Source organism: Apodemus sylvaticus, chromosome 5, assembly GCF_947179515.1.
Source record: "Apodemus sylvaticus chromosome 5, mApoSyl1.1, whole genome shotgun sequence".
Classification (NCBI taxonomy): Eukaryota; Metazoa; Chordata; class Mammalia; order Rodentia; family Muridae; genus Apodemus; species Apodemus sylvaticus.
Genome location: NC_067476.1, coordinates 131,484,120 through 131,497,301, shown reverse-complemented (window position 1 = coordinate 131,497,301; position 13,182 = coordinate 131,484,120). Strand labels below are relative to the sequence as shown.

Below are 13,182 nucleotides of genomic sequence, written 5' to 3'. Positions count from 1 at the left end.
ACTACAAGGGATGAGCTAAATTTATCAACCCAAGAAGCCACACTGTGAGATCTTAAGTTTACTACCAATAAAGACTATCCCGTTAGGTAGAATTTTCTGTGCCTTCATTACTGATGTTGACATTAATAAGAGAAGGTCTATCATTATCTGTACAGTATGTGGTAGCCAAAGAAAAAACTTTTCTCTCTTAGACAAATCAACTGAAAGGTCTGTGCTTGTTTTATTAAGAAATGCCATCATCTCTAGCATGTAGAGTTAGAGAGTAGTCTTGGATTCTTATGCTGTAAATCACAATCACCACGACTGGCTGATGCTGAGGTGCTGGGATTCAGGTGGAGAAAAGGGATTAATCTTTTCCTAAAGATGGAAGTATGACTGCTGTGAGCCCTCTACCCATATAAGCCTCAGCCTTCTGTGTATAAGATAAAAAGCCTTTCTTGTTTAGCTGTGTTAACCAATATGGACAGTGAGTCTAAAGTTAATACCATTTAAACACCATTTATAAAGTATTGACTGGTTTCAAGTAGATTCTAAAAGCTCTTGGGTTGGTTAAGGCAGATGTTTGCAGAATGCATAGCTTGTGCAATTTGGAGGGTAATTCAAACCACTGGATTTCTTGGTTTTCTTTCTGCGGCTGGCTGGCTGGCTTCACAATCTCAGTAATTCTGAGCTGGCTTCACAATCTCAGTAATTCTGAGAGCTGGCACCGCTCTCTCCTGGTGCACTCATGGAAGCTGAAGTGTGGGCAATTTCTTCCCCTTGGTTCATTTCACTACAGGAGTAAAACGTTTGTAACATCATTTGCTTTTCTTGAAGTCTTAGATCCTGACAAAGTAAAAAGAAAAATATACTTACCAGAAGAACAGACAGTACTGGCTTCAGTTAGAAAGAAACTGAGTGGTTTGGCTGAGTAGATGATCGTAAGAAAACCATATAAAGAAACCATATAAAGTCCCACCTTTCTGTCTTCACCTCTACCAGCCTGGTGAGATGGAAGCTTTTGGCTGGTTCAACTCCACCCTATAAATACATATCTATATCTGTATCTGTATCTGTATCTGTATACATATACATATACATATCTATACATCTTTACTTCTGTCTAAAATTGTATGTTTTTCTTTAATCTTTCAGAATCAACCCATATGTCTGAATTCCAGAAACTAATGGTTTTCTTCAACTTTCTTTTATTCCATATTTTACTGAAAATTAACATGACAATAGGACAGCATCTCCTATAAGTGTGAAAAATCTACTTTTTAATTAATTTAAATTTTTTATGTATATAAGTATCTTACCTGCAGGTAAATATGTGTAGCATGGGCATACCTCAAACCCTAGGAGGCCAGAGGAGGGCATCAGATACCCTGCACCTGGAGCTTGAGATGTTTTTGATCTGCTGTGTTTTTTCTGGGACTTGACTTGGGTTCTCTGCCAGAGCAAGAAGTACTCTTAACTGCTGAGCTATCTGTCCAGCCATGGCTATTGAAAAATCTTAAAAGCAAAATGAAATAGCTGTGTTTGGCTTTAGTCAGGCTAATCTGTGACTCTTCCATTAGGCATATCCAGAATAGGTGACCAAGACATTGTCTCTAAACCTAACTGTCCCTGCTGTCTGTTGTATTCTGTCATAATTTTATTTTATAAATTTGAAATCCCATTTTAGTTTCTTCCCTTTGGGGGATGGAGTTTGAGACAGGGTTTCTCTGTGTAGCCTAGGCTGTCCTGGAATTTACTCTGTAAACTAAACTAGGCTCAAACTCAGATATCTACCTGTCTCTACCTCCCAAGTGTTGGGATTAAAGGTGTGCACTACCACCATCCAGCTTTTAATTTTTCTTATTACTATAAAATAGAAATAAGTTTACTGAATGCTTTGTAGAGCAGACTGTTACTATTTTATTATTATTTAAAGAAATTCTCATACATTATATTTGATCATATTCTTTCCTCCTCTTTCAGCTCCTCCAACATTCTTCCCAACTCTCTACCCACCCAACTCCATGCCCACCTTCAATGTGTGTGTGTGTGTGTGTGTGTGTGTGTGTGTGTGTGTGTTTGCATGTGCACACATATTGACAGCTTCCATAACACATGAAGGTCTGGTATGGAGCATAATCTACAGCCATGGTCTCTGGATTAGAAACAGAACCTCTTTAGCCCTCATCCACAGGGAAGATTATAAAGCATCTTGTGTTGTCTCTTTTGTTCTGACAGAGATTTTCACTCGAGTGACCTTTGTTGACACCTAATCTCCCCATGACTATCTGCCTTGGGAAAGGGAACAGCCATCTCTATCGGTACACTAAACTTGTAAACTTTTCCTACTTATGGTGTGCACTGAATCAATCGGCTCTTGGGTATTTTGTCACAGCAATGTAAAGGCTGACTAACTCACAATTTACTCTGGGGAAAGTGAAGAGAAGCATCAGAAGTGGTTTCTATCTGCAGATGGGAGTAGGTAGGACACAGATGGTTTCTGAAGAGATAGGGTGAACTCAATGCTTCTAATCCATGTAAAGACACTACAGAGAGATCTTGTGTTGAGTCAGGCAGATTAGGGTAAAGCATATTGATAAAGCAACTCAAAGTTGCATCTGTAAGAATAAAAAAGCAAGGTCATAGAAGATGGCGATTAAGAAAGCTTTCACTGTTTAGTCCCACTAGGAAATTGGGGTTAAATAGGTTCAAAACATTTATACAAACAAGGGACAGAGGACCTGAATTTTAAATTGCCATCCCCATTCATCATTGATTGATGACTATTTTTAGGACTATTAACTCCTGTTCTGTGAGGCTGGCCCATCAACACAAGTGGATCTGTACCTGCCGCAGGGGGTAGGGGGACTGGCAGGTGGAGAGTGTGCTTATTGCAGATATGGAAACAAGTGAAGGTTCTGGGCATATAGGCGGACACTGCCTCTTCTACTGCTCTCTCCTCACTCCACATTTCTCCATACTGTCCATCTAAAAAACCTCTTTGGGGTTAATTTAAGTCGTTAATGCTCTGCATCCCCATCTATAGTGGTGTGATTGCTGGAGGTCACAAGCAGTGGATCCTGAGTAGGAGAGTAGGCCTAAGGCGGCTGGGGGTTGAGTGACCTCAGGGGAGAATAGACTCTCTGGAGGCAGCTTCAGTGAGATGACTCATTTTGATGAAAGGAACAGAGGCAATTTAAACCTTTATGGGTCAGTCAGGGCTATGGGGATAAGTGGACATCATTGGCTAGTGCCAGGGTGCTAGGGATGCCCCATTGGCATAAGGTGGAATTTCAGGTAAGTGTACATCATTGGCTAGGGCCAAGGTCCTGGAAATGCCTCATTAGCATAAAGAGGAATTCTAGGTGCTGCTGAGTACAACCTTATAAGGGGAGAAGAAGTTTAATAAGGCTACTGGGCTACATGCTCTGGGACACGTAGGCTTGGGGGGGCGGGCAGGGCTTGAGTTATCCTGCTCCTGCTGATCTCAGGATGAGATTTCTGGGGTTTGGACATGTCGTGACCCCATTCTCTCATTCTCTCTCTCTCTCTCTCTCTCTCTCTCTCTCTCTCTCTCTCTCTCTCTCTGTCTCTCTCTCTCTCTGTGTCTCTCTCTCTCTCTCTCTCTCTCTCTGTGTGTGTGTGTGTGTGTGTATGTGTGTGCGTGCGTGCAGACACAAGTATTTAGAGGTATCCTGCTTTGTTACGCTCCAGTTATGTGAACATAGTATTCTTCCTTATTCCTTTGGTACAGAGTAGTCTCTCACTGAACTTGGAGCAAGCTCCAACAATTCTTCTATTCCCACTCCTTATGGCCATAGGTTGCAGACACATGCACAGCAATGCCTCACTTTGTATAAGGATGCTAGGATCTGAGGTTGGATCCTCAGTCTTGTACAGTGAGTTCGTAGCATTACATACAGAGAATTCATAGCCTTCTCTCTCCAGCCCCTAGATCTAAGAGAGGAAAAGCTCTCAGCCTAAGAGACAAGAAAAAGTACCTATCACATTAGAGTATGGAAATGGGCTACATGAATGCCTGATCATCAATTATTTAACACTGAATCAATTTAACAGGGTATGGTGTGAACTCATTCTAATAGTTCCTTGAAAACAGGCGGTTTCCTGAACTAATTATCCAGTGTTCGTTTCCAGTCCTGTGTCTTCTGTCCCATACACTTATGTATCTAGTTACTTGATACCGTCATTGTGAGAGTTTTATTTTTCTGATACTGTATTTATGGTTCTAGTGGCATCTCTCCTGCACCATGTTCCTGAAGCTAGAAGATGAGTGTAAGGGGAGACACTTGAGAAAATTGAAATGAAGGGCCTGGGAGACTCAGCTAGGGTACTACTACAAACATGTCTTTGGTGGTTTCCAGGAAAAGCATGCTGTAAAAGGCTGTCGGCTAATGGAAAATTGCTGGAAAGTTCATTGCTCATTCATCATCCAGTAAGTAATTGCAAGCAGCTCCTTCCTTAGCCTGTGGCTCTGTGTTATCCTGGGATTTGCAAACACTACTTGGGACCTCTCCATCAGAATTCTAAAGCATCAGTCACCATGCAGTTATCCAGTGGCCATGGCTGGATTCCATGGTATGCATTCCCACAGTCAGCCTATGCTATGGCCCATACCCTGAAGGAGAAACAAGTTTAAATTGGGGGTGGGAGAAGGGCAGCCAATAAGTAAATGTTTCATGAGAATTTAGTGGCCACAGATAAACAACTGGTCAGGCAGGAGACAGGCCTGGGTAGATCTATGACGTCAGTGTCTGTGGTGGGTGTTGGAGGCACTGTGCATATTTCTCTCTAAAATTGAATTGAAGCTATGGTTGCTGGAAGTACTGTTGCAGACACCTTCTTCCTCTACCAAGGATCTCCCCGCCAAACACTCTTCAACAACAACCCTCTTACAGGTACTGTTTTACCTAATGCCTGGTGAACATAGAAATCAGCACTTTTCTTCAGCCTTGGGACAACTTTTAAGAGCTAGTCTGGATCCAGAGCTCACTACTCACTGCCCTGTGGTGTAAGAACTGAATGTTGCTCCATTTCCAATTGAAACACTGGAAATTCCTAAGGGCAGGACTCATACAGCATCTTCACATAACTGCCTGTATGCCCAGCACAGCGCTTGGCCAGGGGGTGTTAAACTAGTGTACTCTGAAGGCAGGTGGAGTGGTGTGGTGAGCTGAGACTGTCCTATGACCATTTCCTAGCTCAGCTCCATCCTCCATCCAGTTTTGCACTCTCCTTTCCTATGTGAGTTCACGTCAAGTTCTCAAGACTAAATCTTAGTAAATTTCCCATATATATTCTCCATCTGGCAGCCTGCTTTCCAGAAACCCAGTCCATGGTGATAGTATTGCAAAGCACATGTCTGATCTTAAGATGTCCTTATTTAAAATTATGCTATTTTGTCACACTTCATATCAAGGTAATGAAGAGGAAGACTCAACATTGCCAACATAGAATGAAGACCAGTGGCTCCTCAGGAATTCTCCAGGCCTTCAGCATTAAATTTAGACTGCTGAGGTATCCATCAAGGACAAGGAGCAAGATTCTATTTTTCCATGTCTCCACTGAACAGACAGCTATTAAACCAGCTATTCCATATCAGGTAAACCAATAAGTAATCCCATTTGCAATTTGTATTTCTTTTGTCAGTTTTTTTTTTCTTTTACAGAACTCATGCAGCCCAGGCTACTCTTAAACTTACTATATAGCTGAGGCTAGCCTTGAACCCCTGGTCCTTTTGCTTCCACTTTCCCTGTATTGGAACACAGGCATGCACCACCATACCCAGTTGTGTACTTAATTTCAGATTCCATTGTTGGCATGTTATAAAATAATTGACTTCATATATTCTTACTTTAAATCCTGAAACTCTGCTATAACTGCTTTAGTTCTCAGAACTTTCTGTCAATGTGAATTTTCTATATAGACAATCAAGTCACCTGTAAATAAAAGCGGTTTTCCTTTTTAATTCCACTGTGTATACCTTTTATTTCCTTTTCAATTATCATTACAATAATTAGGCTTTTGGTATGATGTCTTGAGTAACAGATTTGCATTATCCCTGATCTTAGTAGTTAAGCTCCTTATCAGTAATTCTGGTTTTGGCTTAAGACCTCATAGCGCTTCCTCTTTTATCTTTCATTTATTTTGTCTTGTTTGTTTTGTTGAGACAAAGGCTCATGAGGGACTGAATGAGAAATATTCCCTCATAGTTGAAAGCATTTGAAAACTTGGTCCCCAAATAGTGGTGCTGTTTGGGTAGGTTTTTTTTTTTTTTTATGAGTATGCAAAGGTGTTTATTGATTAGAAGAGAGCTATTCAGGTAAATTAAAGGGAGTCAGGGACAGGCTTCATGAGGACAGGTGCTGATATGCAGTACAGACAGAGGAATTGATTCTTCACCATTATGATCTTGGCAATTAGCAGATGAGCGAAGGTACAAAGCACTGACACTGGAGCTAAAATGTCCTATCCAAGTGAACCGGAACCACTGGATAGATAGGACTGTCCTGTGAAGTTCTGTTATTGCAGGCAACTGTGTAGCTCTTCTCTGCTTCTGTCATTTTGTATCTGCATTGGGTATAAATGCTTGCCTTTTTTGTGAGGTTACAGACAATTATATTTACCTGAGATGAACTATCATGACAATTTGTACTTGTCTTTGCAGGTGGTATTTGGATTGCCACACACAAGAACAACATCAGCAAAAGTTGTATGAAGAAAAGTATTCGTGTTCTTATATCTTGTTCTAATCTTGTTAATGACCAGCATTGCATCATTACATCAGGGGTAGGTGCTATTATATATATGCTGGATGGTAAACCACTGGGAAGGGGTTGGTCGCTGGCATGAGGCAAGCATTAGGACAAGTACCAGTAGCACCAGGAGGCAAAGTCTGTGCTCAGGCAGCTTCAGACCCATTTTTGCTGTGAGAACAGAAGAGAAGTGACTACTCCCACACTACCTCAGTTTCCCCTATCCTTTCCTGAAGGTCCTCTGCAGTCACTGTTGGTCCACGGAGCCACGTCTCCTGGACACTATCTGTTTGGGGAGTTTTAAGAGGTGTCGCCTTGCTGGAGGAAGTATGTCACTGGGGCTGCCATTTCTAGTTTGTTCTCTCATTCTTGCAGTTCGAGATTTGAACTTTTGACCTCTTGATCCTGCCCACATGCCTTTTTCAATATCATTGACCCTTAGGTCTCAGGAACCTATTTCCAAATAAACTATTTCTAAGTCCAAATAAACTATTTCTTCTGTAAGTTGTATTGGTCATGATGTTTTATCACAGCAATAGAAAAATAACTAACAAATCACTATTTATCCCAGGTTAGCCTCAAGCTCCAAATTTTCCTGAATTAGTCTCCTGAAATGACATGATAGTTGGCATGTGTTATCATACCTTTGTTTCATGGGCATTATTTATTTAAGTCAGATGAATGAAGTTACCACTAATAACATTTTTAAAAAATCATGAATTGGTAGACAATGTTTCTTATAACCAGGCATGAGGCTATATTTTGAAAATGTGTTTATAGAAGAAAGATGATCTCATGTCACTGTTTATGCCAGACATTGGCTCAGAAACATCCTCTATCTTGGCACAAAGAAAGGCTTCCTCCCCAGCATTCTACACACATAAACAAGTTCAAAAAGTCAGTCCTGGGTAGGACAACATGTTGCCAAATTAGATTTTTTTTTCAAATGAAGCAGTAGGGACAATAAGCTATTGATAGCAAGATCTATGTGGCCTTTGAGACACTGCTCTATAATGTGAAACCAGGGATTGCAGTGAAGTTAAAGGATTCATCCATATGTAACAACAGTGTCACAGGGCATTGTGATGGTGTCTTGGCTATTGCCGCGAGCGAAGAGACACCATGACCAAGGCAAGTCTTATTAGGAAAACATTTAATTGTCACTGTCTTACAGTTTCAGATTTTTCATCCATTATCATCATGGTGAGAAACATGGCAGCATGCAAGCAGACATGGTGCTGGAGAAGGAGCTGAGAGGTCTACGTCTTGATCAGATGTAGAAGGAGACAAGTGACTTGAGCTTGAGACTTCAAAGCCCACCCCACACAGTGACACACTTCCTCCAGTAAAGCCACACCCACTCCAACAAGAACACACCTCCTAATAGTGCCACTCTGTATGTGAGTCTATGGGGCCCATTCCTATTCAAACCACCACATCTATGCAGCAATCTGTGACTGCACACTGTATGGGATATACATATACATATACACATATATCATATACATACTATACAAATACATATTATACATATACATATAATACATATGCATATGCATGTGCATGTGCATAAACATATACATATATATACACATTCATATCTCATCATTATTCCTATAACAAACATATATACTGAGTCTAGCAAAAAGAGCATCCCACTTTGTCTCACTTTTGCTCATCACAAGCCTGTAGACTCTTGTAGAAGTGAGGAGGAAGGTATTCAAAAGCTGATGGAATCTCTTCAGTTCTTGTTGTCATTGTCACTCCACTTCACGTCACTGGGGCACACACACAAGTGTTGGCTCACTGCTTTTGCCGTGGGAGAGAACTGTGTGAGCTTGAATTTGAGAAGTTTTTAGTAATTAGCTTCCTTTGCCAAGTGGGCATCAGGTTGCTATGCCAAAAGTTAATCCAAATACTAAGCAGCTATCATCTTAACGATGCTGTGGAACAAATCACACCAAAGGCTTGTAACAGCAATTGCTGATTACTTCATAGTTAGCTGGCAGTCTGTTGGTATAGGCTGGCTTGGTGAGTCTTTGGCTCTGCTCCACATGCCTCTAATGTTTCTCCCAAGACACCCATTTTTTTTTCTGGTAAATTAATGTTTTAACAATGGCCAAAGTACAAGAAAAGGAACAGATGCTGTGGGGTAGCATGGGTGAGGAAGAGATGCTCTTCCCTGCTTCACTCCTCACTTCCTGCATCAGGTAGGAAGGCTGGCCCTGAGATCATGACAGGAGGAAAGCTATCCCTGCCCCTCACTAGCTACATTGCTCAGGACAACAGGCCCTGACCTTTGCTGGCTGCAGTATTGAGGGAACTAGCCATGGCAGTGCTGGAGAGCTGATCCTTTTGATGCGGGCAAAAGTGAACTGGCAGGCTGACCAATTCAGCTACCTCCCAGTCTCAGATCCAGGGCTTTGAGTTGGCCCACCCCAGCATCTACCCCATCTATTTTCTGCTGTAGTGTATGAAAAGGTTGGTCCCTCAGAGTCAAAGCTGCAGAATCTCCATGACACAGGGCAGTAACAAGACATCAGCAATGAATCCCTGTGAGGATCCAGACTAGATATTGTAGCAGAAGTCAGAGGCTTCAAAACAGACCAATGACTCATTGCAATGAACATTTAGATTAGGTGTGTAGAACAAAAGGGCATACTGTGTGACACACTAAAGCTGCCATGACAAGATTTTTTTTATTCTATCTTATTTTGTTTTATATTATTTGGTGGGGGGGAGGTTGCAGGGGAAAAAGGAGGATATGAAGGAATGGGGAGACAAGTGGGAGGAAAACAGAAATATTCACCTTAGTCTGTTTCCTAAAGTAAGTCCATAATACCCAATGTTAAGAAGTGGGGAAACATGTCTCACCTCTGGAGGAGGGACTTCAAAGTCACACAAGCAAAGGCTGGCTACCTAGAGAGATAAAGAACCAGCAAACCTACCTTCTGAGGGAGAGAGAGAGAGAGAGAGAGAGAGAGAGAGAGAGAGAGAGAGAGCACTCTCCCGCAAGAAGTCTTGCCACTCAGTCCTCTAAGGCATGAAGATTCCCAAGAACTGGTCTAACTGTGGCTTCCCTCCAGCACTGACATGACGCTGCCTTTGAGACAGATAACACTCCACTCTCTTTACAAAAATGAACACACCCAGTCTTTCTGGCTGCCGATGAAGTTAACAGTGTTCTTAGAAATACTTTATAGACCAGTATCTTAATGACCAGACTATAGAGGACAGATGAGAGGCATCCCCAAGGACTGCAAAACCATCTTCTCTAATGTCCTTAATGTCTTTCTTCCCTGGATGGTGTGCCCTCCTGATATCTGAACCATTCATGCTTTCCTGTCTCTGGAATGGAAGAATCTATATCAAAAGGTCACCTATACCTGTCAAAGCTTTATATATAGGGGAAAAAACATGGTCTTAGAAGGACGATGAGCCGGATGGTGGTGGTGCACGCCTGTAATCCCAGCACTTGGGAGACAGAGGCAGGCAGATTTCTGAGTTCGAGGCCAGCCTGGTCTACAGAGTGAGTTCCAGGACAGCCAGGGCTATACAGAGAAACCCTGTCTCGAAAAACCAAAAAAAAAAAAAAAAAAAAAAAGAAAAGAAAAAACAAAAAGAAAAAACAAAAAGAAGGACGATGAAATTCAAGGTCCAACCCCCAGAAATATTTTAAAAGATATTAAAATATCTGATTGACCTGCACATGTGAATATGGCCCTAAATGCACCTGTGGGTGCAGATGGTAGCATCACACCTGCTAGGACTCTGGTTTGTTTCTCAAGCCAGCTCTGAAGGTGCTCTGTGGTCTTTTCCTGTTGTCCCCATTCCCTCCTTATCTCACAGCAGGGAAGGCGTGGCTGCAGGAACCTGAGGCAGTCCCTGAGTCTACAATCAGGAAGCAAGGAAAGGGACTGCCTGTGGTGCTCTGCTCACGCTCTCCTTTTCATTTAGTGCAGAGGCAGGTGTGATGGCACACACTTTTAATCCCAGCTGGATCACTCAGTTCGAGGCCAGCCTGGTCTACACAGCTAATTTCAGTTCAACCAGGACTACATAGGGAGACTCTATCAAATAAACAAGCAAACAAACAAAAACAATAAATCAGTCTAGGAAGTTAGAATAGACATTCACATCTCAATTAACCCAAGTAATTGGGCGATTCTAGGTAATGTAAAGTTAACAGTCAATGTTAACCATCACAGTGAGGATGAAAGAAGTCACCCTAGGCCCTGCTGAGCCCAGGGCCTTGTGTCTTATCTTAGCTCCCAGGAAGCCATGTGAGTTGGCACACAAACTCAGCATCAGAACCCCTCCCCCCCCACTCCCCATTCCTCACTCCCTACTTCCCAGTTCCAACCCTTCATCCCCACCCAACCCCAGGCTCAACTGCAGCCCACAGAGCTGTGCACCTTCCACCTCCTGACACCTTAGGACGTCTTCCTCCTGACACCTTAGGACATCCTCTACTCTCTGAGGGACTGTAGCATTTCAGTAAAGGTTAATGAGACTGAAAATAAAATGTGGAGGTTTTCTTTTCCACCCACATGTGAGCTGAATGTTTTCTTTTCCCAGTAGAAGTGTTCCGAGCTCCCACCTGCCAGGACAGCCCCCCAGGAAAGCAGACAACTCATCCCTGTCTTAGAAACCTCAGCCAGGGCCAGAGGTCTTTTATTCCCCATGAATCCAGCATGGCTTTTAAACTTCCTCTTAGGAACCTGTCTGTCTGTTTTTGAGTCAAGCTGTCTCTAGGAGCCTAGAAAAGCGAAGAACTCACTATGTAGCCCAGGCTGTTCTCAAACTCATGATCCTCCTGCCTCATCCAGCTTACCCAGCACTGGATGGCAAGTGTATACCACCAGGCCAGGCTCATGAGGAACACTAAAATCCTGCCACAAATCACTCATTGCTGCCTAACCTCTTAAATCCATTTTAATTTATACCTTACTAATACTTCCCTGCCTTTCCTCCATGGCCTGAGAGTATCTGCCTGTTCCACCCATGGTGAAAGTTCTGGGCAGGAGCAGGGGCCATGACAAGAGCCCCCCTACGGTGCTCTTCCAGGGAGAGATGTACTTTATAGACCTAAACAAGGAGTGAGCAATTGAGGGTGAGAGAGCCCTCCAGAGGAGCTAATGTCCGGTCATCGAAACTCCAGAGACCAGCAGACTTGTCTCAAGCCCATCTCTGAACAACTTGGCTTTGCTCTCTTTGTAGTGTGCCCCTGTGGAAAAAGGGTCTGCTTGGACACATTCAGCTCAGTAAGGACCACAGCATGGAGATAAACAGAGGATACCAGCAGACAGAACACACTGTTGAAAAGATCCTCCAAAGTTAGGGCAAGGAGCTGAAGGGGTTTGCAACCCCATAGGAAGAACAACAATATCAACCAGCCAGACCCCCTCAGAGCTCCCAGGGACTAACTACCAACCAAAGAGTAGACATGGAGGGACCCATGACTCCAGCTGCATATGTAGCAGAGGACTGCCCTATTTGGCATCAATGGGAGGGAAGCCCCTTGGTCCTGTGAAGGCTGGATGATCCTGCATAGGTAATGCTAAGGTGTTGAGAGGAAGTGGGTAGGTGGGTGGGTGGGGAAGTACCCTCATAGAGGCAGGGTGTGGGGAGAGAGCATAGGAGATTTGTGGAATGGAAACTGGGAAGGGGAATAGCATTTGAAATGTAAATAAATAAAATAGCCAATTAAAAAAAGAAAGAAAGAAAAGATCCTCCAAGGCCCTGGAGGATCCACACACATTTGCAGCTGAGGAAACTCTAGGGAGTGCATGAGAACATTCTGTGGCCTTCCTGTGTTCCCAGAAATGTGGACCCCTGCCCCAAACCAGCAAGGAGGAAAGCACTGTGTCTGGAAGGTGACCAGGCATGCCCTGAGGGAGTACAAGAAAAGGAAAAGTAAACTCTATACCCTGGAGACAACTGAAGTTCCCTCCCACAGGAGCCCCAGGAGACCATACCCATAGGGGCTTTGAGGTGCCCACCCCTGTGCAAAGAAGCATGGTCTTCACCCAACCTCAGTGTGAGAACTTTACTCCTGAGGCTAGGTCCTCAGTCACAGCAGCTCCATCCACACAGAAGCTGCAGAACAAGCTCAAACAAAGGCAGCACAGAGCCTAGGTTTGCACAGGGATATTTGTAGGCAACTTCCAGAGGCTGAGGGACATGGCTGGAGCCAGGCAGCTTCTGCCAATCCCTTCCTTTTCTCACCTGCACAGATACCGCGAGAGGTTGAACATGGAAATCCAGGTAGCAAATGAAGTAGATGTTTTACCTGCCCCATCCCAACCTGCTGTCTTTGTACTTAAGTCCTCATTAAAGCAAAGGAAAGAAAGACTGATGTTTCTGAGATCAGTGGAGTGTACCTACACAGAGGTCACTTGCCATTTTATTGGTACCTGTTCCCTCTGTT

The 13,182-nt window shown here is 43.2% G+C and overlaps 1 pseudogene; it reads right to left on the bottom strand.

The window, feature by feature from the left end:
• Positions 1–6,455: 6,455 nt before the first annotated feature.
• On the bottom strand, positions 6,456–6,918 carry LOC127684610 (ribonuclease 2B-like; annotated as a pseudogene).
• Positions 6,919–13,182: the final 6,264 nt, after the last annotated feature.